Below are 26,554 nucleotides of genomic sequence, written 5' to 3'. Positions count from 1 at the left end.
TCTTTCTTAGGTATGCATTTTTTAGTGTTTTATACTTTTGGAATTTTGGTTTTTCAAGTTGACTTTAAATGACCTTTTTCATGTATGAAATGTACTAACTCGTTTTTTCCTCACAGCAGGTCAACTTGTGTGTGGTTGCAACAGTACGGTCCCATTGAATACATTTTTGGAGAAAGGGACATCAGTTGCACCACAGGGCGGGAGGAGGGTGCGGCGCACGATACATTTTCTTTCTTAGGTAAGCATTTTTTAGTGTTTTATATTTTTGGAGTTTTGGTTTTTCAAGTTGACTTTAAATGACCTTTTTCATGTATGAAATGTACTAACTCGTTTATTCCTCACAGCAGGTCAACTTGTGTGTGGTTGCAACAGTACGGTCCCATTGAATACATTTTTGGAGAAAGGGACATCAGTTGCACCACAGGGCGGGAGGAGGGTGCGGCGCACGATACATTTTCTTTCTCAGGTAAGCATTTTTTAGTGTCTTATATTTTTGGAGTTTTGGTTTTTCAAGTTGACTTTAAATGACCTTTTTCATGTATGAAATGTACTAACTCGTTTATTCCTCACAGCAGGTCAACTTGTGTGTGGTTGCAACAGTACGGTCCCATTGAATACATTTTTGGAGAAAGGGACATCAGTTGCACCACAGGGCGAGAGGAGGGTGCGGCGCACGATACATTTTCTTTCTTAGGTAAGCATTTTTTAGTGTTTTATACTTTTGGAATTTTGGTTTTTCAAGTTGACTTTAAATGACCTTTTCCATGTATGAAATGTACTAACTCGTTTATTCCTCACAGCAGGTCAACTTGTGTGTGGTTGCAACAGTACGGTCCCATTGAATACATTTTTGGAGAAAGGGACATCAGTTGCACCACAGAGCGGGAGGAGGGTGCGGCGCACGATACATTTTCTTTCTTAGGTAAGCACTTTTTAGTGTTTTATATTTTTGGAGTTTTGGTTTTTCAAGTTGAATTTAAATGACCTTTTCCATGTATGAAATGTACTAACTCGTTTATTCCTCACAGCAGGTCAACTTGTGTGTGGTTGCAACAGTACGGTCCCATTGAATACATTTTTGGAGAAAGGGACATCAGTTGCACCACAGGGCAGGAGGAGGGTGCGGCGCACGATACATTTTCTTTCTTAGGTAAGCATTTTTTAGTGTTTTATACTTTTGGAATTTTGGTTTTTCAAGTTGACTTTAAATGACCTTTTTTATGTATGAAATGTACTAACTCGTTTTTTAGTCTGCAGCAGGTCAACTTGTGTGTGGTTGCAACAGTACGGTCCAATTGAATATATTTTTGGAGAAAGGGACATCACTTGCGCCACAGGGCGGGAGGAGGGTGCGGCGCACGATATATTTTCTTTCTTAGATAAGCATTTTTTAGTGTTTTATACTTTCGGAATTTTGGTTTTTCAAGTTGACTTTAAATGACCTTTTCCATGTATGAAATGTACTAACTCGTTTATTCCTCACAGCAGGTCAACTTGTGTGTGGTTGCAACAGTACGGTCCCATTGAATACATTTTTGGAGAAAGGGACATCAGTTGCACCACAGGGCGAGAGGAGGGTGCGGCGCACGATACATTTTCTTTCTTAGGTAAGCATTTTTTAGTGTTTTATACTTTTGGAATTTTGGTTTTTCAAGTAGACTTTAAATGACCTTTTCCATGTATGAAATGTACTAACTCGTTTATTCCTCACAGCAGGTCAACTTGTGTGTGGTTGCAACAGTACGGTCCCATTGAATACATTTTTGGAGAAAGGGACATCAGTTGCACCACAGGGCGGGAGGAGGGTGCGGCGCACGATACATTTTCTTTCTTAGGTAAGCATTTTTTAGTGTTTTATATTTTTGGAGTTTTGGTTTTTCAAGTTGACTTTAAATGACCATTTTCATGTATGAAATGTACTAACTCGTTTATTCCTCACAGCAGGTCAACTTGTGTGTGGTTGCAACAGTACGGTCCCATTGAATACATTTTTGGAGAAAGGGACATCAGTTGCGCCACAGGGCGGGAGGAGGGTGCGGCGCACGATATATTTTCTTTCTTAGGTAAGCATTTTTTAGTGTTTTATACTTTTAGAATTTTGGTTTTTCAAGTTGACTTTAAATGACCTTTTTCATGTATGAAATGTACTAACTCGTTTATTCCTCACAGCAGGTCAACTTGTGTGTGGTTGCAACAGTACGGTCCCATTGAATACATTTTTGGAGAAAGGGACATCAGTTGCACCACAGGGCGGGAGGAGGGTGCGGCGCACGATACATTTTCTTTCTTAGGTAAGCATTTTTTAGTGTTTTATATTTTTGTTGTTTTGGTTTTTCAAGTTGACTTTAAATGACCTTTTTCATGTATGAAATGTACTAACTCGTTTATTCCTCACAGCAGGTCAACTTGTGTGTGGTTGCAACAGTACGGTCCCATTGAATACATTTTTGGAGAAAGGGACATCAGTTGCACCACAGGGCGGGAGGAGGGTGCGGCGCACGATACATTTTCTTTCTTAGGTAAGCACTTTTTAGTGTTTTATATTTTTGGAGTTTTGGTTTTTCAAGTTGACTTTAAATGACCTTTTTCATGTATGAAATGTACTAACTCGTTTATTCCTCACAGCAGGTCAACTTGTGTGTGGTTGCAACAGTACGGTCCCATTGAATACATTTTTGGAGAAAGGGACATCAGTTGCACCACAGGGCGAGAGGAGGGTGCGGCGCACGATACATTTTCTTTCTTAGGTAAGCATTTTTTAGTGTTTTATACTTTCGGAATTTTGGTTTTTCAAGTTGACTTTAAATGACATTTTCCATGTATGAAATGTACTAACTCGTTTATTCCTCACAGCAGGTCAACTTGTGTGTGGTTGCAACAGTACGGTCCCATTGAATACATTTTTGGAGAAAGGGACATCAGTTGCACCACAGGGCGGGAGGAGGGTGCGGCGCACGATACATTTTCTTTCTTAGGTAAGCATTTTTTAGTGTTTTATACTTTTGGAATTTTGGTTTTTCAAGTAGACTTTAAATGACCTTTTCCATGTATGAAATGTACTAACTCGTTTATTCCTCACAGCAGGTCAACTTGTGTGTGGTTGCAACAGTACGGTCCCATTGAATACATTTTTGGAGAAAGGGACATCAGTTGCACCACAGGGCGGGAGGAGGGTGCGGCGCACGATACATTTTCTTTCTTAGGTAAGCATTTTTTAAGTGTCTTATATTTTTGGAGTTTTGGTTTTTCAAGTTGACTTTAAATGACCTTTTTCATGTATGAAATGTACTAACTCGTTTATTCCTCACAGCAGGTCAACTTGTGTGTGGTTGCAACAGTACGGTCCCATTGAATACATTTTTGGAGAAAGGGACATCAGTTGCACCACAGGGCGAGAGGAGGGTGCGGCGCACGATACATTTTCTTTCTTAGGTAAGCATTTTTTAGTGTTTTATACTTTTGGAATTTTGGTTTTTCAAGTTGACTTTAAATGACCTTTTCCATGTATGAAATGTACTAACTCGTTTATTCCTCACAGCAGGTCAACTTGTGTGTGGTTGCAACAGTACGGTCCCATTGAATACATTTTTGGAGAAAGGGACATCAGTTGCACCACAGAGCGGGAGGAGGGTGCGGCGCACGATACATTTTCTTTCTTAGGTAAGCACTTTTTAGTGTTTTATATTTTTGGAGTTTTGGTTTTTCAAGTTGACTTTAAATGACCTTTTCCATGTATGAAATGTACTAACTCAATTATTCCTCACAGCAGGTCACCTTGTGTGTGGTTGCAACAGTACGGTCCCATTGAATACATTTTTGGAGAAAGGGACATCAGTTGCACCACAGGGCAGGAGGAGGGTGCGGCGCACGATACATTTTCTTTCTTAGGTAAGCATTTTTTAGTGTTTTATACTTTTGGAATTTTGGTTTTTCAAGTTGACTTTAAATGACCTTTTTCATGTATGAAATGTACTAACTCGTTTATTCCTCACAGCAGGTCAACTTGTGTGTGGTTGCAACAGTACGGTCCAATTGAATATATTTTTGGAGAAAGGGACATCACTTGCGCCACAGGGCGGGAGGAGGGTGCGGCGCACGATATATTTTCTTTCTTAGATAAGCATTTTTTAGTGTTTTATACTTTCGGAATTTTGGTTTTTCAAGTTGACTTTAAATGACCTTTTCCATGTATGAAATGTACTAACTCATTTATTCCTCACAGCAGGTCAACTTGTGTGTGGTTGCAACAGTACGGTCCCATTGAATACATTTTTGGAGAAAGGGACATCAGTTGCACCACAGGGCGGGAGGAGGGTGCGGCGCACGATACATTTTCTTTCTTAGGTAAGCATTTTTTAGTGTTTTATATTTTTGGAGTTTTGGTTTTTCAAGTTGACTTTAAATGACCTTTTTCATGTATGAAATGTACTAACTCGTTTTTTCCTCACAGCAGGTCAACTTGTGTGTGGTTGCAACAGTACGGTCCCATTGAATACATTTTTGGAGAAAGGGACATCAGTTGCGCCACAGGGCGGGAGGAGGGTGCGGCGCACGATATATTTTCTTTCTTAGGTAAGCATTTTTTAGTGTTTTATACTTTTAGAATTTTGGTTTTTCAAGTTGACTTTAAATGACCTTTTCCATGTATGAAATGTACTAACTCGTTTATTCCTCACAGCAGGTCAACTTGTGTGTGGTTGCAACAGTACGGTCCCATTGAATACATTTTTGGAGAAAGGGACATCAGTTGCACCACAGGGCGGGAGGAGGGTGCGGCGCACGATACATTTTCTTTCTTAGGTAAGCATTTTTTAGTGTTTTATATTTTTGGAGTTTTGGTTTTTCAAGTTGACTTTAAATGACCTTTTTCATGTATGAAATGTACTAACTCGTTTATTCCTCACAGCAGGTCAACTTGTGTGTGGTTGCAACAGTACGGTCCCATTGAATACATTTTTGGAGAAAGGGACATCAGTTGCACCACAGGGCGGGAGGAGGGTGCGGCGCACGATACATTTTCTTTCTTAGGTAAGCACTTTTTAGTGTTTTATATTTTTGGAGTTTTGGTTTTTCAAGTTGACTTTAAATGACCTTTTTCATGTATGAAATGTACTAACTCGTTTATTCCTCACAGCAGGTCAACTTGTGTGTGGTTGCAACAGTACGGTCCCATTGAATACATTTTTGGAGAAAGGGACATCAGTTGCACCACAGGGCGAGAGGAGGGTGCGGCGCACGATACATTTTCTTTCTTAGGTAAGCATTTTTTAGTGTTTTATACTTTCGGAATTTTGGTTTTTCAAGTTGACTTTAAATGACATTTTCCATGTATGAAATGTACTAACTCGTTTATTCCTCACAGCAGGTCAACTTGTGTGTGGTTGCAACAGTACGGTCCCATTGAATACATTTTTGGAGAAAGGGACATCAGTTGCACCACAGGGCGGAAGGAGGGTGCGGCGCACGATACATTTTCTTTCTTAGGTAAGCATTTTTTAGTGTTTTATACTTTTGGAATTTTGGTTTTTCAAGTAGACTTTAAATGACCTTTTCCATGTATGAAATGTACTAACTCGTTTATTCCTCACAGCAGGTCAACTTGTGTGTGGTTGCAACAGTACGGTCCCATTGAATACATTTTTGGAGAAAGGGACATCAGTTGCACCACAGGGCGGGAGGAGGGTGCGGCGCACGATACATTTTCTTTCTTAGGTAAGCATTTTTTAGTGTTTTATATTTTTGGAGTTTTGGTTTTTCAAGTTGACTTTAAATGACCTTTTTCATGTATGAAATGTACTAACTCGTTTTTTCCTCACAGCAGGTCAACTTGTGTGTGGTTGCAACAGTACGGTCCCATTGAATACATTTTTGGAGAAAGGGATATCAGTTGCGCCACAGGGCGGGAGGAGGGTGCGGCGCACGATGTATTTTCTTTCTTAGGTAAGCATTTTTTAGTGTTTTATACTTTTAGAATTTTGGTTTTTCAAGTTGACTTTAAATGACCTTTTCCATGTATGAAATGTACTAACTCGTTTATTCCTCACAGCAGGTCAACTTGTGTGTGGTTGCAACAGTACGGTCCCATTGAATACATTTTTGGAGAAAGGGACATCAGTTGCACCACAGGGCAGGAGGAGGGTGCGGCGCACGATACATTTTCTTTCTTAGGTAAGCATTTTTTAGTGTTTTATACTTTTGGAGTTTTGGTTTTTCAAGTTGACTTTAAATGACCTTTTTCATGTATGAAATGTACTAACTCGTTTATTCCTCACAGCAGGTCAACTTGTGTGTGGTTGCAACAGTACGGTCCCATTGAATACATTTTTGGAGAAAGGGACATCAGTTGCACCACAGGGCGGGAGGAGGGTGCGGCGCACGATACATTTTCTTTCTTAGGTAAGCACTTTTTAGTGTTTTATATTTTTGGAGTTTTGGTTTTTCAAGTTGACTTTAAATGACCTTTTGCATGTATGAAATGTACTAACTCGTTTATTCCTCACAGCAGGTCAACTTGTGTGTGGTTGCAACAGTACGGTCCCATTGAATGCATTTTTGGAGAAAGGGACATCAGTTGCACCACAGGGCGAGAGGAGGGTGCGGCGCACGATACATTTTCTTTCTTAGGTAAGCATTTTTTAGTGTTTTATACTTTTGGAATTTTGGTTTTTCAAGTTGACTTTAAATGACATTTTCCATGTATGAAATGTACTAACTCGTTTATTCCTCACAGCAGGTCAACTTGTGTGTGTTTGCAACAGTACGGTCCCATTGAATACATTTTTGGAGAAACGGACATCAGTTGCACCACAGGGCGGGAGGAGGGTGCGGCGCACGATACATTTTCTTTCTTAGGTAAGCATTTTTTAGTGTTTTATATTTTTGGAATTTTGGTTTTTCAAGTTGACTTTAAATGACCTTTTTCAAGTATGAAATGTACTAACTCGTTTTTTCCTCACAGCAGGTCAACTTGTGTGTTGTTGCAACAGTACGGTCCCATTGAATACATTTTTGGAGAAAGGGACATCAGTTGCACCACAGGGCGAGAGGAGGGTGCAGCGCACGATACATTTTCTTTCTTAGGTAAGCATTTTTTGGTGTTTTATTCTTTTGGAGTTTTGGTTTTTCAAGTTGACTTTAAATGACCTTTTTCATGTATGAAATGTACTAACTCGTTTTTTCCTCACAGCAGGTCAACTTGTGTGTTGTTGCAACAGTACGGTCCCATTGAATACATTTTTGGAGAAAGGGACATCAGTTGCACCACAGGGCGAGAGCAGGGTGCGTTGCACGATACATTTTCTTTCTTAGGTAAGCATTTTTTAGTGTTTTATACTTTTGGAATTTTGGTTTTTCAAGTTGACTTTAAATGACCTTTTTCATGTATGAAATGTACTAACTCGTTTTTTCCTCACAGCAGGTCAACTTGTGTGTGGTTGCAACAGTACGGTCCCATTGAATACATTCTTGGAGAAAGGGACATCAGTTGCACCACAGGGCGGGAGGAGGGTGCGGCGCACGATACATTTTCTTTCTTAGGTAAGCATTTTTTAGTGTTTTATATTTGTGGAATTTTGGCTTTTCAAGTTGTCTTTAAATGACCTTTTTCATGTATGCAATGTACTAACTCGTTTTTTCCTCGCAGCAGGTCAACTTGTGTGTGGTTGCAACAGTACGGTCCCATTGAATACATATTTGGAGTAAGGGACATCAGTTGCATCACAGGGCGAGAGGAGGGTGCGGCGCACGATACATTTTCTTTCTTAGGTAAGCATTTTTTAGTGTTTTATACTTTTGGAATTTTGGTTTTTCAAGTTGACTTTAAATGACCTTTTTCATGTATGAAATGTACTAACTCGTTTTTTCCTCACAGCAGGTCAACTTGTGTGTGGTTGCCACAGTACGGTCCCATTGAATACATTTTTGGAGAAAGGGACATCAGTTGCACCACAGGGCGAGAGGAGGGTGCGGCGCACGATACATTTTCTTTCTTAGGTAAGCATTTTTTAGTGTTTTATACTTTTGGAATTTTGGTTTTTCAAGTTGACTTTAAATGACCTTTTTCATGTATGAAATGTACTAACTCGTTTTTTCCTCACAGCAGGTCAACTTGTGTGTGGTTGCAACAGTACGGTCCCATTGAATACATTTTTGGAGAAAGGGACATCAGTTGCACCACAGGGCGGGAGGAGGATGCGGCGCACGATACATTTTCTTTCTTAGGTAAGCATTTTTTAGTGTTTTATACTTTTGGAATTTTGGTTTTTCAAGTTGACTTTAAATGACCTTTTTCATGTATGAAATGTACTAACTCGTTTTTTCCTCACAGCACGTCAACTTGTGTGTGGTTGCAACAGTACGGTCCCATTGAATACATTTTTGGAGAAAGGGACATCAGTTGCACCACAGGGCGAGAGGAGGGTGCGGCGCACGATACATTTTCTTTCTTAGTTAAGCATTTTTTAGTGTTTTATACTTTTGGAATTTTGGTTTTTCAAGTTGACTTTAAATGACCTTTTTCATGTATGAAATGTACTAACTCGTTTTTTCCTCACAGCAGGTCAACTTGTGTGTGGTTGCAACAGTACGGTCCCATTGAATACATTTTTGGAGAAAGGGACATCAGTTGCACCACAGGGCGGGAGGAGGGTGCGGCGCACGATACATTTTCTTTCTTAGGTAAGCATTTTTTAGTGTTTTATATTTTTGGAATTTTGGTTTTTCAAGTTGACTTTAAATGACCTTTTTCATGTATGAAATGTACTAACTCGTTTTTTCCTCACAGCAGGTCAACTTGTGTGTGGTTGCAACAGTACGGTCCCATTGAATACATTTTTGGAGAAAGGGACATCAGTTGCACCACAGGGCGGGAGGAGGGTGCGGCGCACGATACATTTTCTTTCTTAGGTAAGCACTTTTTAGTGTTTTATATTTTTGGAGTTTTGGTTTTTCAAGTTGACTTTAAATGACCTTTTGCATGTATGAAATGTACTAACTCGTTTATTCCTCACAGCAGGTCAACTTGTGTGTGGTTGCAACAGTACGGTCCCATTGAATGCATTTTTGGAGAAAGGGACATCAGTTGCACCACAGGGCGAGAGGAGGGTGCGGCGCACGATACATTTTCTTTCTTAGGTAAGCATTTTTTAGTGTTTTATACTTTTGGAATTTTGGTTTTTCAAGTTGACTTTAAATGACATTTTCCATGTATGAAATGTACTAACTCGTTTATTCCTCACAGCAGGTCAACTTGTGTGTGTTTGCAACAGTACGGTCCCATTGAATACATTTTTGGAGAAACGGACATCAGTTGCACCACAGGGCGGGAGGAGGGTGCGGCGCACGATACATTTTCTTTCTTAGGTAAGCATTTTTTAGTGTTTTATATTTTTGGAATTTTGGTTTTTCAAGTTGACTTTAAATGACCTTTTTCAAGTATGAAATGTACTAACTCGTTTTTTCCTCACAGCAGGTCAACTTGTGTGTTGTTGCAACAGTACGGTCCCATTGAATACATTTTTGGAGAAAGGGACATCAGTTGCACCACAGGGCGAGAGGAGGGTGCAGCGCACGATACATTTTCTTTCTTAGGTAAGCATTTTTTGGTGTTTTATTCTTTTGGAGTTTTGGTTTTTCAAGTTGACTTTAAATGACCTTTTTCATGTATGAAATGTACTAACTCGTTTTTTCCTCACAGCAGGTCAACTTGTGTGTTGTTGCAACAGTACGGTCCCATTGAATACATTTTTGGAGAAAGGGACATCAGTTGCACCACAGGGCGAGAGCAGGGTGCGTTGCACGATACATTATCTTTCTTAGGTAAGCATTTTTTAGTGTTTTATACTTTTGGAATTTTGGTTTTTCAAGTTGACTTTAAATGACCTTTTTCATGTATGAAATGTACTAACTCGTTTTTTCCTCACAGCAGGTCAACTTGTGTGTGGTTGCAACAGTACGGTCCCATTGAATACATTCTTGGAGAAAGGGACATCAGTTGCACCACAGGGCGGGAGGAGGGTGCGGCGCACGATACATTTTCTTTCTTAGGTAAGCATTTTTTAGTGTTTTATATTTGTGGAATTTTGGCTTTTCAAGTTGTCTTTAAATGACCTTTTTCATGTATGCAATGTACTAACTCGTTTTTTCCTCGCAGCAGGTCAACTTGTGTGTGGTTGCAACAGTACGGTCCCATTGAATACATATTTGGAGTAAGGGACATCAGTTGCATCACAGGGCGAGAGGAGGGTGCGGCGCACGATACATTTTCTTTCTTAGGTAAGCATTTTTTAGTGTTTTATACTTTTGGAATTTTGGTTTTTCAAGTTGACTTTAAATGACCTTTTTCATGTATGAAATGTACTAACTCGTTTTTTCCTCACAGCAGGTCAACTTGTGTGTGGTTGCCACAGTACGGTCCCATTGAATACATTTTTGGAGAAAGGGACATCAGTTGCACCACAGGGCGAGAGGAGGGTGCGGCGCACGATACATTTTCTTTCTTAGGTAAGCATTTTTTAGTGTTTTATACTTTTGGAATTTTGGTTTTTCAAGTTGACTTTAAATGACCTTTTTCATGTATGAAATGTACTAACTCGTTTTTTCCTCACAGCAGGTCAACTTGTGTGTGGTTGCAACAGTACGGTCCCATTGAATACATTTTTGGAGAAAGGGACATCAGTTGCACCACAGGGCGGGAGGAGGATGCGGCGCACGATACATTTTCTTTCTTAGGTAAGCATTTTTTAGTGTTTTATACTTTTGGAATTTTGGTTTTTCAAGTTGACTTTAAATGACCTTTTTCATGTATGAAATGTACTAACTCGTTTTTTCCTCACAGCACGTCAACTTGTGTGTGGTTGCAACAGTACGGTCCAATTGAATACATTTTTGGAGAAAGGGACATCAGTTGCACCACAGGGCGAGAGGAGGGTACGGCGCACGATACATTTTCTTTCTTAGTTAAGCATTTTTTAGTGTTTTATACTTTTGGAATTTTGGTTTTTCAAGTTGACTTTAAATGACCTTTTTCATGTATGAAATGTACTAACTCGTTTTTTCCTCACAGCAGGTCAACTTGTGTGTGGTTGCAACAGTACGGTCCCATTGAATACATTTTTGGAGAAAGGGACATCAGTTGCACCACAGGGCGGGAGGAGGGTGCGGCGCACGATACATTTTCTTTCTTAGGTAAGCATTTTTTAGTGTTTTATATTTTTGGAATTTTGGTTTTTCAAGTTGACTTTAAATGACCTTTTTCATGTATGAAATGTACTAACTCGTTTTTTCCTCACAGCAGGTCAACTTGTGTGTGGTTGCAACAGTACGGTCCCATTGAATACATTTTTGGAGAAAGGGACATCAGTTGCACCACAGGGCGGGAGGAGGGTGCGGCGCACGATACATTTTCTTTCTTAGGTAAGCATTTTTTAGTGTTTTATACTTTTGGAATTTTGGTTTTTCAAGTTGACTTTAAATGACCTTTTTCATGTATGAAATGTACTAACTCGTTTTTTCCTCACAGCAGGTCAACTTGTGTGTGGTTGCACAAGTACGGTCCCATTGAATACATTTTTGGATAAAGGGACATCAGTTGCACCACAGGGCGAGTGGAGGGTGCGGCGCACGATACATTTTCTTTCTTAGGTAAGCATTTTTTAGTGTTTTATACTTTTGGAATTTTGGTTTTTCAAGTTGACTTTAAATCAACTTTTTCATGTATGAAATGTACTAACTCGTTTTTTCCTCACAGCAGGTCAACTTGTGTGTGGTTGCAACAGTACGGTCCCATTGAATACATTTTTGGAGAAAGGGACATCAGTTGCACCACAGGGCGGGAGGAGGATGCGGCGCACGATACATTTTCTTTCTTAGGTAAGCATTTTTTAGTGTTTTATATTTTTGGAATTTTGGTTTTTCAAGTTGACTTTAAATGACCTTTTTCATGTATGAAATGTACTAACTCGTTTTTTCCTCGCAGCAGGTAAACTTGTGTGTGGTTGCAACAGTACGGTCCCATTGAATACATTTTTGGAGAAAGGGACATCAGTTGCACCACAGGGCGAGAGGAGGGTGCGGCGCACGATACATTTTCTTTCTTAGGTAAGCATTTTTTAGTGTTTTATACTTTTGGAATTTTGGTTTTTCAAGTTGACTTTAAATTACCTTTTTCATGTATGAAATGTACTAACTCGTTTTTTCCTCGCAGCAGGTCAACTTGTGTGTGGTTGCAACAGTGCGGTCCCATTGAATACATTTTTGGAGAAAGGGACGTCAGTTGCACCACAGGGCGAGAGGAGGGTGCGGCGCACGATACATTTTCTTTCTTAGGTAAGCATTTTTTAGCGTTTTATACTTTTGGAATTTTGGTTTTTCAAGTTGACTTTAAATGACCTTTTTCATGTATGAACTGTACTAACTCGTTTTTTCCTCGCAGCAGGTCAACTTGTGTGTGGTTGCAACAGTACGGTCCCATTGAATCCATTTTTGGAGAAAGGGACATCAGTTGCACCACAGGGCGAGAGGAGGGTGCGGCGCACGATACACTTTCTTTCTTAGGTAAGCATTTTTTAGTGTTTTATACTTTTGGAATTTTGGTTTTCCAAGTTTACTTTAAATGACCTTTTTCATGTATGAAATGTACTAACTCGTTTTTTCCTCGCAGCAGGTCAACTTGTGTGTGGTTGCAACAGTACGGTCCCATTGAATACATTTTTGGAGAAAGGGACATCAGTTGCACCACAGGGCGAGAGGAGGGTGCGGCGTCATTAAAAATGACGATCATTCCACTTGGGACCTGTGGAATAGTACATTAGCTTATTTGTTTTAGTTGTAAATATTTGTCATGTATTGTTGTTTTTCTGACATTTTCCACATCCAGGAGGACCTCCTCACTACGGATCAATTGGAATGAAAGTAAATCTAATCTAATCTAATCTAATACATTTTCTTTCTTAGGTAAGCATTTTTTAGTGTTTTATACTTTTGGAATTTTGGTTTTTCAAGTTGACTTTAAATGACCTTTTTCATGTATGAAATGTACTAACTCGTTTTTTCCTCGCAGCAGGTCAACTTGTGTGTCGTTGCAACAGTACGGTCCCATTGAATACATTTTTGGAGAAAGGGACATCAGTTGCACCACAGGGCGAGAGGAGGGTGCGGCGCACGATACATTTTCTTTCTTAGGTAAGCATTTTTTAGTGTTTTATACTTTTGGAATTTTGGTTTTTCAAGTTGACTTTAAATGACCTTTTTCATGTATGAAATGTACTAACTCGTTTTTTCCTCGCAGCAGGTCAACTTGTGTGTGGTTGCAACAGTACGGTCCCATTGAATACATTTTTGGAGAAAGGGACATCAGTTGCACCACAGGGCGAGAGGAGGGTGCGGCGCACGATACATTTTCCTTCTTAGGTAATCATTTATTAGTGTTTTATACTTTTGGAATTTTGGTTTTTCAAGTTGACTTTAAATGACCTTTTTCATGTATGAAATGTACTAACTCGTTTTTTCCTCGCAGCAGGTCAACTTGTGTGTGGTTGCAACAGTACGGTCCCATTGAATACATTTTTGGAGAAAGGGACATCAGTTGCACCACAGGGCGAGAGGAGGGTGCGGCGCACGATACATTTTCTTTCTTAGGTAAGCATTTTTTAGTGTTTTATACTTTTGGAATTATGATTTTTCAAGTTGACTTTAAATGACCTTTTTCATGTATGAAATTTACTAACTCATTTTTTCCTCGCAGCAGGTCAACTTGTGTGTGGTTGCAACAGTACGGTCCCATTGAATACATTTTTGGAGAAAGGGACATCAGTTGCACCACAGGGCGAGAGGAGGGAGCGGCGCACGATACATTTTCTTTCTTAGGTAAGCATTTTTTAGTGTTTTATACTTTTGGAATTGTGGTTTTTCAAGTTGACTTTAAATGACCTTTTTCATGTATGAAATGTACTAACTCGTTTATTCCTCGCAGCAGGTCAACTTGTGTGTGGTTGCAACAGTACGGTCCCATTGAATACATTTTTGGAGAAAGGGACATCAGTTGCACCACAGGGCGAGAGGAGGGTGCGGCGCACGATACATTTTCTTTCTTAGGTAATCATTTTTTAGTGTTTTATACTTTTGGAATTTTGGTTTTTCAAGTTGACTTTAAATGACCTTTTTCATGTATGAAATGTACTAACTCGCTTTTTCCTCGCAGCAGGTCAACTTGTGTGTGGTTGCAACAGTACGGTCCCATTGAATACATTTTTGATGAAAGGGACATCAGTTGCACCACAGAGCGAGAGGAGGGTGCGGCGCACGATACATTTTCTTTCTTAGGTAAGCATTTTTTAGTGTTTTATACTTTTGGAATTATGATTTTTCAAGTTGACTTTAAATGACCTTTTTCATGTATGAAATGTACTAACTCATTTTTTCCTCGCAGCAGGTCAACTTGTGTGTGGTTGCAACAGTACGGTCCCATTGAATACATTTTTGGAGAAAGGGACATGAGTTGCACCACAGGGCGAGAGGAGGGTGCGGCGCACGATACATTTTCTTTCTTAGGTAAGCATTTTTTAGTGTTTTATACTTTTGGAATTTTGGTTTTTCAAGTTGACTTTAAATGACCTTTTTCATGTATGAAATGTACTAACTCGTTTTTTCCTCACAGCAGGTCAACTTGTGTGTGGTTGCAACAGTACGGTCCCATTGAATACATTTTTGGAGAAAGGGACATCAGTTGCACCACAGGGCGGGAGAAGGGTGCGGCGCACGATACATTTTCTTTCTTAGGTAAGCATTTTTTAGTGTTTTATATTTGTGGAATTTTGGTTTTTCAAGTTGTCTTTAAATGACCTTTTTCATGTATGAAATGTACTAACTCGCTTTTTCCTCGCAGCAGGTCAACTTGTGTGTGGTTGCAACAGTACGGTCCCATTGAATACATTTTTGGAGTAAGGGACATCAGTTGCATCACAGGGCGAGAGGAGGGTGCGGCGCACGATACATTTTCTTTCTTAGGTAAGCATTTTTTAGTGTTTTATACTTTTGGAATTTTGGTTTTTCAAGTTGACTTTAAATGACCTTTTTCATGTATGAAATGTACTAACTCGTTTTTTCCTCACAGCAGGTCAACTTGTGTGTGGTTGCAACAGTACGGTCCCATTGAATACATTTTTGGAGAAAGGGACATCAGTTGCACCACAGGGCGGGAGGAGGGTGCGGCGCACGATACCTTATCTTTCTTAGGTAAGCATATTTTAGTGTTTTATACTTTTTGAATTTTGGTTTTTCAAGTTGACTTTAAATGACCTTTTTCATGTATGAAATGTACTAACTCGTTTTTTCCTCGCAGCAGGTCAACTTGTGTGTGGTTGCAACAGTACGGTCCCATTGAATACATTTTTGGAGAAAGGGACATCAGTTGCACCACAGGGCGGGAGGAGGATGCGGCGCACGATACATTTTCTTTCTTAGGTAAGCATTTTTTAGTGTTTTATATTTTTGGAATTTTGGTTTTTCAAGTTGACTTTAAATGACCTTTTTCATGTATGAAATGTACTAACTCGTTTTTTCCTCGCAGCAGGTAAACTTGTGTGTGGTTGCAACAGTACGGTCCCATTGAATACATTTTTGGGGAAAGGGACATCAGTTGCACCACAGGGCGAGAGGAGGGTGAGGCGCACGATACATTTTCTTTCTTAGGTAAGCATTTTTTAGTGTTTTATACTTTTGGAATTTTGGTTTTTCAAGTTGACTTTAAATTACCTTTTTCATGTATGAAATGTACTAACTCGTTTTTTCCTCGCAGCAGGTCAACTTGTGTGTGGTTGCAACAGTACGGTCCCATTGAATACATTTTTGGAGAAAGGGACATCAGTTGCACCACAGGGCGAGAGGAGGGTGCGGCGCACGATACATTTTCTTTCTTAGGTAAGCATTTTTTAGTGTTTTATACTCTTGGAATTTTGATTTTTCAAGTTGACTTTAAATGACCTTTTTCATGTATGAAATGTACTAACTCGTTTTTTCCTCGCAGCAGGTCAACTTGTGTGTAGTTGCAACAGTACGGTCCCGTTGAATACATTTTTGGAGAAAGGGACATCAGTTGCACCTCAGGGCGAGAGGAGGGTGCGGCGCACGATACATTTTCTTTCTTAGGTAAGCATTTTTTAGTGTTTTATACTTTTGGAATTTTGATTTTTCAAGTTGACTTTAAATGACCTTTTTCATGTATGAAATGTACTAACTCGTTTTTTCCTCGCTGCAGGTCAACTTGTGTGTGGTTGCAACAGTACGGTCCCATTGAATACATTTTTGGAGAAAGGGACATCAGTTGCACCACAGGGCGGGAGGAGGGTGCGGCGCACGATATATTTTCGTTCTTAGGTAAGCATTTTTTAGTGTTTTATACCTTTGGAATTTTGGTTTTTCAAGTTGACTTTAAATGACCTTTTTCATGTATGAAATGTACTAACTCGTTTTTTCCTCACAGCAGGTCAACTTGTGTGTGGTTGCAACAGTACGGTCCCATTGAATACATTTTTGGAGAAAGGGACATCAGTTGCACCACAGGGCGGGAGGAGGGTGCGGCGCACGATACATTTTCTTTCTTAGGTAAGCATTTTTTAGTGTTTTATACTTTTTGAATTTTGGTTTCTCAAGTTGACTTTAAATGACCTTTTTCATGTATGAAATGTACTAACTCGTTTTTTCCTCACAGCAGGTCAACTTGTGTGTGGTTGCAACAGTACGGTCCCATTGAATACATTTTTGGAGAAAGGGACATCAGTTGCACCACAGGGCGGGAGGAGGGTGCGGCGCACGATACATTTTCTTTCTTAGGTAAGCATTTTTTAGTGTTTTATACTTTTTGAATTTTGATTTCTCAAGTTGACTTTAAATGACCTTTTTCATGTATGAAATGTACTAACTCGTTTTTTCCTCACAGCAGGTCAACTTGTGTGTGGTTGCAACAGTACGGTCCCATTGAATACGTTTTTGGAGAAAGGGACATCAGTTGCACCACAGAGCAGGAGGAGGGTGCGGCGCACGATACATTTTCTTTCTTAGGTAAGAATTTTTTAGTGTTTTATACTTTTTGAATTTTGGTTTTTCAAGTTGACTTTAAATGACCTTTTTCATGTATGAAATGTACTAACTCGTTTTTTCCTCACAGCAGGTCAACTTGTGTGTGGTTGCAACAGTACGGTCCCATTGAATACATTTTTGGAGAAAGGGACATCAGTTGCACCACAGGGCTGGAGGAGGGTGCGGCGCACGATATATTTTCGTTCTTAGGTAAGCATTTTTTAGTGTTTTATACCTTTGGAATTTTGGTTTTTCAAGTTGACTTTAAATGACCTTTTTCATGTATGAAATGTACTAACTCGTTTTTTCCTCACAGCAGGTCAACTTGTGTGTGGTTGCAACAGTACGGTCCCATTGAATACATTTTTGGAGAAAGGGACATCAGTTGCACCACAGGGCGGGAGGAGGGTGCGGCGCACGATACATTTTCTTTCTTAGGTAAGCATTTTTTAGTGTTTTATACTTTTTGAATCTTGGTTTCTCAAGTTGACTTTAAATGACCTTTTTCATGTATGAAATGTACTAACTCGTTTTTTCCTCACAGCAGGTCAACTTGTGTGTGGTTGCAACAGTATGGTCCCAATGAATACATTTTTGGAGAAAGGGACATCAGTTGCACCACAGGGCGGGAGGAGTGTGCGGCGCACGATACATTTTCTTTCTTAGGTAAGCATTTTTTGGTGTTTTATACTTTTTGAATTTTGGTTTCTCAAGTTGACATTAAATGACCTTTTTCATGTATGAAATGTACTAACTCGTCTTTTCCTCACAGCAGGTCAACTTGTGTGTGGTTGCAACAGTACGGTCCCATTGAATACATTTTTGGAGAAAGGGACATCAGTTGCACCACAGGGCGGGAAGAGGGTGCAGTGCACGATACATTTTCTTTCTTAGGTAAGCATTTTTTAGTGTTTTATACTTTTGGAATTTTGGTTTTTCAAGTTGACTTTAAATGACCTTTTTCATGTATGAAATGTACTAACTCGTTTTTTCCTCACAGCAGGTCAACTTGTGTGTGGTTGCAACAGTACGGTCCCATTGAATACATTTTTGGAGAAAGGGACATCAGTTGCACCACAGGGCGGGAGGAGGGTGCGGCGCACGATACATTTTCTTTCTTAGGTAAGCATTTTTTAGTGTTTTATACTTTTGGAATTTTGGTTTATCATGTTGACTTTAAATGACCTTTTTCATGTATGAAATGTACTAACTCGTTTTTTCCTCACAGCAGGTCAACTTGTGTGTGGTTGCAACAGTACGGTCCCATTGAATACATTTTTGGAGAAAGGGACATCAGTTGCACCACAGGGCGGGAGGAGGGTGCGGCGCACGATATATTTTCGTTCTTAGGTAAGCATTTTTTAGTGTTTTATACTTTTGGAATTTTGATTTTTCAAGTTGACTTTAAATGACCTTTTTCATGTATGAAATGTACTAACTCGTTTTTTCCTCACAGCAGCCAACTTGTGTGTGGTTGCAACAGTACGGTCCCATTGAATACATTTTTGGAGAAAGGGACATCAGTTGCACCACAGGGCGGGAGGAGGGTGCGGCGCACGATACATTTTCTTTCTTAGGTAAGCATTTTTTAGTGTTTTATACTTTTTGAATTTTGGTTTCTCAAGTTGTTTTTAAATGACCTTTTTCATGTATGAAATGTACTAACTCGTTTTTTCCTCACAGCAGGTCAACTTGTGTGTGGTTGCAACAGTACGGTCCCATTGAAAACATTTTTGGAGAAAGGGACATCAGTTGCACCACAGGGGGAGAGGAGGGTGTGGTGCACGATACATTTTCTCTCTTAGGTAAGCATTTTTTAGTGTTTTATACTTTTGGAATTTTGGTTTTTCAAGTTGACTTTAAATGACCTTTTTCATGTATGAAATGTACTAACTCGTTTTTTCCTCGCAGCAGGTCAACTTGTGTGTGGTTGCAACAGTACGGTCCCATTGAAAACATTTTTGGAGAAAGGGACATCAGTTGCACCACAGGGGGAGAGGAGGGTGTGGCGCACGATACATTTTCTTTCATAGGTAAGCATTTTTTAGTGTTTTATACTTTTGGAATTTTGGTTTTTCAAGTTGACTTTAAATGACATTTTCCATGTATGAAATGTACTAACTCGTTTTTTTTTCACAGCAGGTCAACTTGTGTGTGGTTGCAACAGTACGGTCCCATTGAATACATTTTTGGAGAAAGGGACATCAGTTGCACCACAGGGCGGGAGGAGGGTGCGGCGCACGATACATTTTCTTTCTTAGGTAAGCATTTTTTAGTGTTTTATATTTTTGGAATTTTGGTTTTTCAAGTTGACTTTAAATGACCTTTTTCATGTATGAAATGTACTAACTCGTTTTTTCCTCGCAGCAGGTCAACTTGTGTGTGGTTGCAACAGTACGGTCCCATTGAAAACATTTTTGGAGAAAGGGACATCAGTTGCACCACAGGGGGAGAGGAGGGTGCGGCGCACGATACATTTTCTTTCTTAGGTAAGCATTTTTTAGTGTTTTATACTTTTGGAATTTTGGTTTTTCAAGTTGACTTTAAATGACCTTTTTCATGTATGAAATGTACTAACTCGTTTTTTTTTCTCAGCAGGTCAACTTGTGTGTGGTTGCAACAGTACGGTCCCATTGAATACATTTTTGGAGAAAGGGACATCAGTTGCACCACCGGGCAGGAGGAGGGTGCGGCGCTCGATACATTTTCTTTCTTAGGTAAGCATTTTTTAGTGTTTTATATTTTTGGAATTTTGGTTTTTCAAGTTGACTTTAAATGACCTTTTTCATGTATGAAATGTACTAACTCGTTGTTTCCTCGCAGCAGGTCAACTTGTTTGTGGTTGCAACAGTACAGTCCCATTGAAAACATTTTTGGAGAAAGGGACATCAGTTGCACCACAGGGGGAGAGGAGGGTGCGGCGCACGATACATTTTCTTTCTTAGGTAAGCATTTTTTAGTGTTTTACACTTTTGGAATTTTGGTTTTTCGAGTTGACTTTAAATGACCTTTTTCATGTATGAAATGTACTAACTCGTTTTTTCCTCGCAGCAGGTCAACTTGTGTGTGGTTGCAACAGTACGGTCCCATTGAATACATTTTTGGAGAAAGGGACATCAGTTGCACCACAGGGCGGGAGGAGGGTGCGGCGCACGATACATTTTCTTTCTTAGGTAAGCATTTTTTAGTGTTTTATATTTTTGGAATTTTGGTTTTTCAAGTTGACTTTAAATGACCTTTTTCATGTATGAAATGTACTAACACGTTTTTTCCTCGCAGCAGGTCAACTTGTGTGTGGTTGCAACAGTACGGTCCCATTGAATACATTTTTGGAGAAAGGGACATCAGTTGCACCACAGGGCGAGAGGAGGGTGCGGCGCACGATACATTTTCTTTCTTAGGTAAGCATTTTTTAGTGTTTTATACTTTTGGAATTTTGGTTTTTCAAGTTGACTTTAAATGACCTTTTTCATGTATGAAATGTACTAACTCGTTTTTTCCTCACAGCAGGTCAACTTGTGTGTGGTTCAACAGTACGGACCCATTGAATACATTTTTGGAGAAAGGGACATCAGTTGCACCACAGGGGGAGAGGAGGGTGTGGCGCACGATACATTTTCTTTCTTAGGTAAGCATTTTTTAGTGTTTTATACTTTTGCAATTTTGGTTTTTCAAGTTGACTGTAAATGACCTTTTTCATGTATGAAATGTACTAACTCGTTTTTTCCTCACAGCAGGTCAACTTGTGTGTGGTTGCAACAGTACGGTCCCATTGAATACATTTTTGGAGAAAGGGACATCAGTTGCACCACAGGGCGGGAGGAGGGTGCGGCGCACGATACATTTTCTTTCTTAGGTAAGCATTTTTTAGTGTTTTATACTTTTGGAGTTTTGGTTTTTCAAGTTGACTTTAAATGGCCTTTTTCATGTATGAAATGTACTAACTCGTTTTTTCCTCACAGCAGGTCAACTTGTGTGTGGTTGCAGCAGTACGGTCCCATTGAATACATTTTTGGAGAAAGGGACATCAGTTGCACCACAGGGCGGGAGGAGGGTGCGGCGCACGATACATTTTCTTTCTTAGGTAAGCATTTTTTAGTGTTTTATACTTTTGGAATTTTGGTTTATCATGTTGACTTTAAATGACCTTTTTCATGTATGAAATGTACTAACTCGTTTTTTCCTCACAGCAGGTCAACTTGTGTGTGGTTGCAACAGTACGGTCCCATTGAATACATTTTTGGAGAAAGGGACATCAGTTGCACCACAGGGCGGGAGGAGGGTGCGGCGCACGATATATTTTCGTTCTTAGGTAAGCATTTTTTAGTGTTTTATACTTTTGGAATTTTGATTTTTCAAGTTGACTTTAAATGACCTTTTTCATGTATGAAATGTACTAACTCGTTTTTTCCTCACAGCAGCCAACTTGTGTGTGGTTGCAACAGCACGGTCCCATTGAATACATTTTTGGAGAAAGGGACATCAGTTGCACCACAGGGCGGGAGGAGGGTGCGGCGCACGATACATTTTCTTTCTTAGGTAAGCATTTTTTAGTGTTTTATACTTTTTGAATTTTGGTTTCTCAAGTTGTTTTTAAATGACCTTTTTCATGTATGAAATGTACTAACTCGTTTTTTCCTCACAGCAGGTCAACTTGTGTGTGGTTGCAACAGTACGGTCCCATTGAAAACATTTTTGGAGAAAGGGACATCAGTTGCACCACAGGGTGAGTGGAGGGTGTGGTGCACGATACATTTTCTCTCTTAGGTAAGCATTTTTTAGTGTTTTATACTTTTGGAATTTTGGTTTTTCAAGTTGACTTTAAATGACCTTTTTCATGTATGAAATGTACTAACTCGTTTTTTCCTCGCAGCAGGTCAACTTGTGTGTGGTTGCAACAGTACGGTCCCATTGAAAACATTTTTGGAGAAAGGGACATCAGTTGCACCACAGGGGGAGAGGAGGGTGTGGCGCACGATACATTTTCTTTCTTAGGTAAGCATTTTTTAGTGTTTTATACTTTTGGAATTTTGGTTTTTCAAGTTGACTTTAAATGACATTTTCCATGTATGAAATGTACTAACTCGTTTTTTTTTCACAGCAGGTCAACTTGTGTGTGGTTGCAACAGTACGGTCCCATTGAATACATTTTTGGAGAAAGGGACATCAGTTGCACCACAGAGCGGGAGGAGGGTGCGGCGCACGATACATTTTCTTTCTTAGGTAAGCATTTTTTAGTGTTTTATATTTTTGGAATTTTGGTTTTTCAAGTTGACTTTAAATGACCTTTTTCATGTATGAAATGTACTAACTCGTTTTTTCCTCGCAGCAGGTCAACTTGTGTGTGGTTGCAACAGTACGGTCCCATTGAAAACATTTTTGGAGAAAGGGACATCAGTTGCACCACAGGGGGAGAGGAGGGTGCGGCGCACGATACATTTTCTTTCTTAGGTAAGCATTTTTTAGTGTTTTATACTTTTGGAATTTTGGTTTTTCAAGTTGACTTTAAATGACCTTTTTCATGTATGAAATGTACTAACTCGTTTTTTTTTCTCAGCAGGTCAACTTGTGTGTGGTTGCAACAGTACGGTCCCATTGAATACATTTTTGGAGAAAGGGACATCAGTTGCACCACAGGGCAGGAGGAGGGTGCGGCGCACGATACATTTTCTTTCTTAGGTAAGCATTTTTTAGTGTTTTATATTTTTGGAATTTTGGTTTTTCAAGTTGACTTTAAATGACCTTTTTCATGTATGAAATGTACTAACTCGTTGTTTCCTCGCAGCAGGTCAACTTGTTTGTGGTTGCAACAGTACAGTCCCATTGAAAACATTTTTGGAGAAAGGGACATCAGTTGCACCACAGGGGGAGAGGAGGGTGCGGCGCACGATACATTTTCTTTCTTAGGTAAGCATTTTTTAGTGTTTTATACTTTTGGAATTTTGGTTTTTCGAGTTGACTTTAAATGACCTTTTTCATGTATGAAATGTACTAACTCGTTTTTTCCTCGCAGCAGGTCAACTTGTGTGTGGTTGCAACAGTACGGTCCCATTGAATACATTTTTGGAGAAAGGGACATCAGTTGCACCACAGGGCGGGAGGAGGGTGCGGCGCACGATACATTTTCTTTCTTAGGTAAGCATTTTTTAGTGTTTTATATTTTTGGAATTTTGGTTTTTCAAGTTGACTTTAAATGACCTTTTTCATGTATGAAATGTACTAACACGTTTTTTCCTCGCAGCAGGTCAACTTGTGTGTGGTTGCAACAGTACGGTCCCATTGAATACATTTTTGGAGAAAGGGACATCAGTTGCACCACAGGGCGAGAGGAGGGTGCGGCGCACGATACATTTTCTTTCTTAGGTAAGCATTTTTTAGTGTTTTATACTTTTGGAATTTTGGTTTTTCAAGTTGACTTTAAATGACCTTTTTCATGTATGAAATGTACTAACTCGTTTTTTCCTCACAGCAGGTCAACTTGTGTGTGGTTCAACAGTACGGACCCATTGAATACATTTTTGGAGAAAGGGACATCAGTTGCACCACAGGGGGAGAGGAGGGTGTGGCGCACGATACATTTTCTTTCTTAGGTAAGCATTTTTTAGTGTTTTATACTTTTGCAATTTTGGTTTTTCAAGTTGACTGTAAATGACCTTTTTCATGTATGAAATGTACTAACTCGTTTTTTCCTCACAGCAGGTCAACTTGTGTGTGGTTGCAACAGTACGGTCCCATTCAATACATTTTTGGAGAAAGGGACATCAGTTGCACCACAGGGCGGGAGGAGGGTGCGGCGCACGATACATTTTCTTTCTTAGGTAAGCATTTTTTAGTGTTTTATACTTTTGGAATTTTGGTTTTTCAAGTTGACTTTAAGTGACCTTTTTCATGTATGAAATGTACTAACTCGTTTTTTCCTCACAGCAGGTCAACTTGTGTGTGGTTGCAACAGTACGGCCCCATTGAATACATTTTTGGAGAAAGGGACATCAGTTGCACCACAGGGCGGGAGGAGGGTGCGGCGCACGATACATTTTCTTTCTTAGGTAAGCATTTTTTAGTGTTTTATACTTTTGGAATTTTGGCTTTTCAAATTGACTTTAAATGAACTTTTTCATGTATGAAATGTACTAACTCGTTTTTTCCTCACAGCAGGTCAACTTGGGTGTGGTTGCAACAGTACGGTTCCATTGAATACTTTTTTGGAGAAAGGGACATCAGTTGCACCACAGGGCGGGAGGAGGGTGCGGCGCACGATACATTTTCTTTCTTAGGTAAGCATTTTTTAGTGTTTTATACTTTTGGAATTTTGGTTTTTCAAGTTGACTTTAAATGGCCTTCTTCATGTATTAAATGTACTAACTCGTTTTTTCCTCACAGCAGGTCAACTTGTGTGTGGTTGCAACAGTACGGTCCCATTGAATACATTTTTGGAGAAAGGGACATCAGTTGCACCACAGGGCGGGAGGAGGGTACGGCGCACGATACATTTTCTTTCTTAGGTAAGCATTTTTTAGTGTTTTATACTTTTGGAATTTTGGTTTTTCAAGTTGACTTTAAATGGGCTTTTTCATGTATGAAATGTACTAACTCGTTTTTTCCTCACAGCAGGTCAACTTGTGTGTGGTTGCAACAGTACGGTCCCATTGAATACATTTTTGGAGAAAGGGACATCAGGTGCACCACAGGGCGGGAGGAGGGTGCGGCGCACGATACATTTTCTTTCTTAGGTAAGCATTTTTTAGTGTTTTATACTTTTGGAATTTTGGCTTTTCAAGTTGACTTTAAATGAACATTTTCATGTATGAAATGTACTAACTCGTTTTTTCCTCACAGCAGGTCAACTTGTGTGTGGTTGCAACAGTACGGTCCCATTGAATACATTTTTGGAGAAAGGGACATCAGTTGCACCACAGGGCGGGAGGAGGGTGCGGCGCACGATACATTTTCTTTCTTAGGTAAGCATTTTTTAGTGTTTTATACTTTTGGAGTTTTGGTTTTTCAAGTTGACTTTAAATGGCCTTTTTCATGTATGAAATGTACTAACTCGTTTTTTCCTCACAGCAGGTCAACTTGTGTGTGGTTGCAACAGTACGGTCCCATTGAATACATTTTTGGAGAAAGGGACATCAGTTGCACCACAGGGCGGGAGGAGGGTGCGGCGCACGATACATTTTCTTTCTTAGGTAAGCATTTTTTAGTGTTTTATACTTTTGGAATTTTGGTTTTTGAAGTTGACTTTAAATGGCCTTTTTCATGTATGAAATGTACTAACTCGTTTTTTCCTCACAGCAGGTCAACTTGTGTGTGGTTGCAACAGTACGGTCCCATTGAATACATTTTTGGAGAAAGGGACATCAGTTGCACCACAGGGCGGGAGGAGGGTGCGGCGCACGATACATTTTCTTTCTTAGGTAAGCATTTTTTGGTGTTTTATACTTTTGGAATTTTGGCTTTTCAAGTTGACTTTAAATGAACTTTTTCATGTATGAAATGTACTAACTCGTTTTTTCCTCACAGCAGGTCAACTTGTGTGTGGTTGCAACAGTACGGTCCCATTGAATACATTTTTGGAGAAAGGGACATCAGTTGCACCACAGGGCGGGAGGAGGGTGCGGCGCACGATACATTTTCTTTCTTAGGTAAGCATTTTTTAGTGTTTTATACTTTTGGAATTTTGGTTTTTCAAGTTGACTTTAAATGGCCTTTTTCATGTATGAAATGTACTAACTCGTTTTTTCCTCACAGCAGGTCAACTTGTGTGTGGTTGCAACAGTACGGTCCCATTGAATACATTTTTGGAGAAAGGGACATCAGTTGCACCACAGGGCGGGAGGAGGGTGCGGCGCACGATACATTTTCTTTCTTAGGTAAGCATTTTTTAGTGTTTTATACTTTTGGAATTTTGGCTTTTCAAGTTGACTTTAAATGAACTTTTTCATGTATGAAATGTACTAACTCGTTTTTTCCTCACGGCAGGTCAACTTGTGTGTGGTTGCAACAGTACGGTCCCATTGAATACATTTTTGGAGAAAGGGACATCAGTTGCACCACAGGGCGGGAGGAGGGTGCGGCGCACGATACATTTTCTTTCTTAGGTAAGCATTTTTTAGTGTTTTATACTTTTGGAATTTTGGTTTTTCAAGTTGACTTTAAATGGCCTTTTTCATGTATGAAATGTACTAACTCGTTTTTTCCTCACAGCAGGTCAACTTGTGTGTGGTTGCAACAGTACGGTCCCATTGAATACATTTTTGGAGAAACGGACATCAGTTGCACCACAGGGCGGGAGGAGGGTGCGGCGCACGATACATTTTCTTTCTTAGGTAAGCATTTTTTAGTGTTTTATACTTTTGGAATTTTGGCTTTTCAAGTTGACTTTAAATGAACTTTTTCGTGTATGAAATGTACTAACTCGTTTCTTCCTCACAGCACGTCGACTTGTGTGTGGTTGCAACAGTGCGGTCCCATTGAATACATT

Source organism: Schistocerca americana, chromosome 5 (genome assembly GCF_021461395.2).
Source record: "Schistocerca americana isolate TAMUIC-IGC-003095 chromosome 5, iqSchAmer2.1, whole genome shotgun sequence".
Classification (NCBI taxonomy): Eukaryota; Metazoa; Arthropoda; class Insecta; order Orthoptera; family Acrididae; genus Schistocerca; species Schistocerca americana.
Note: the sequence above shows the minus strand (reverse complement) of the source record.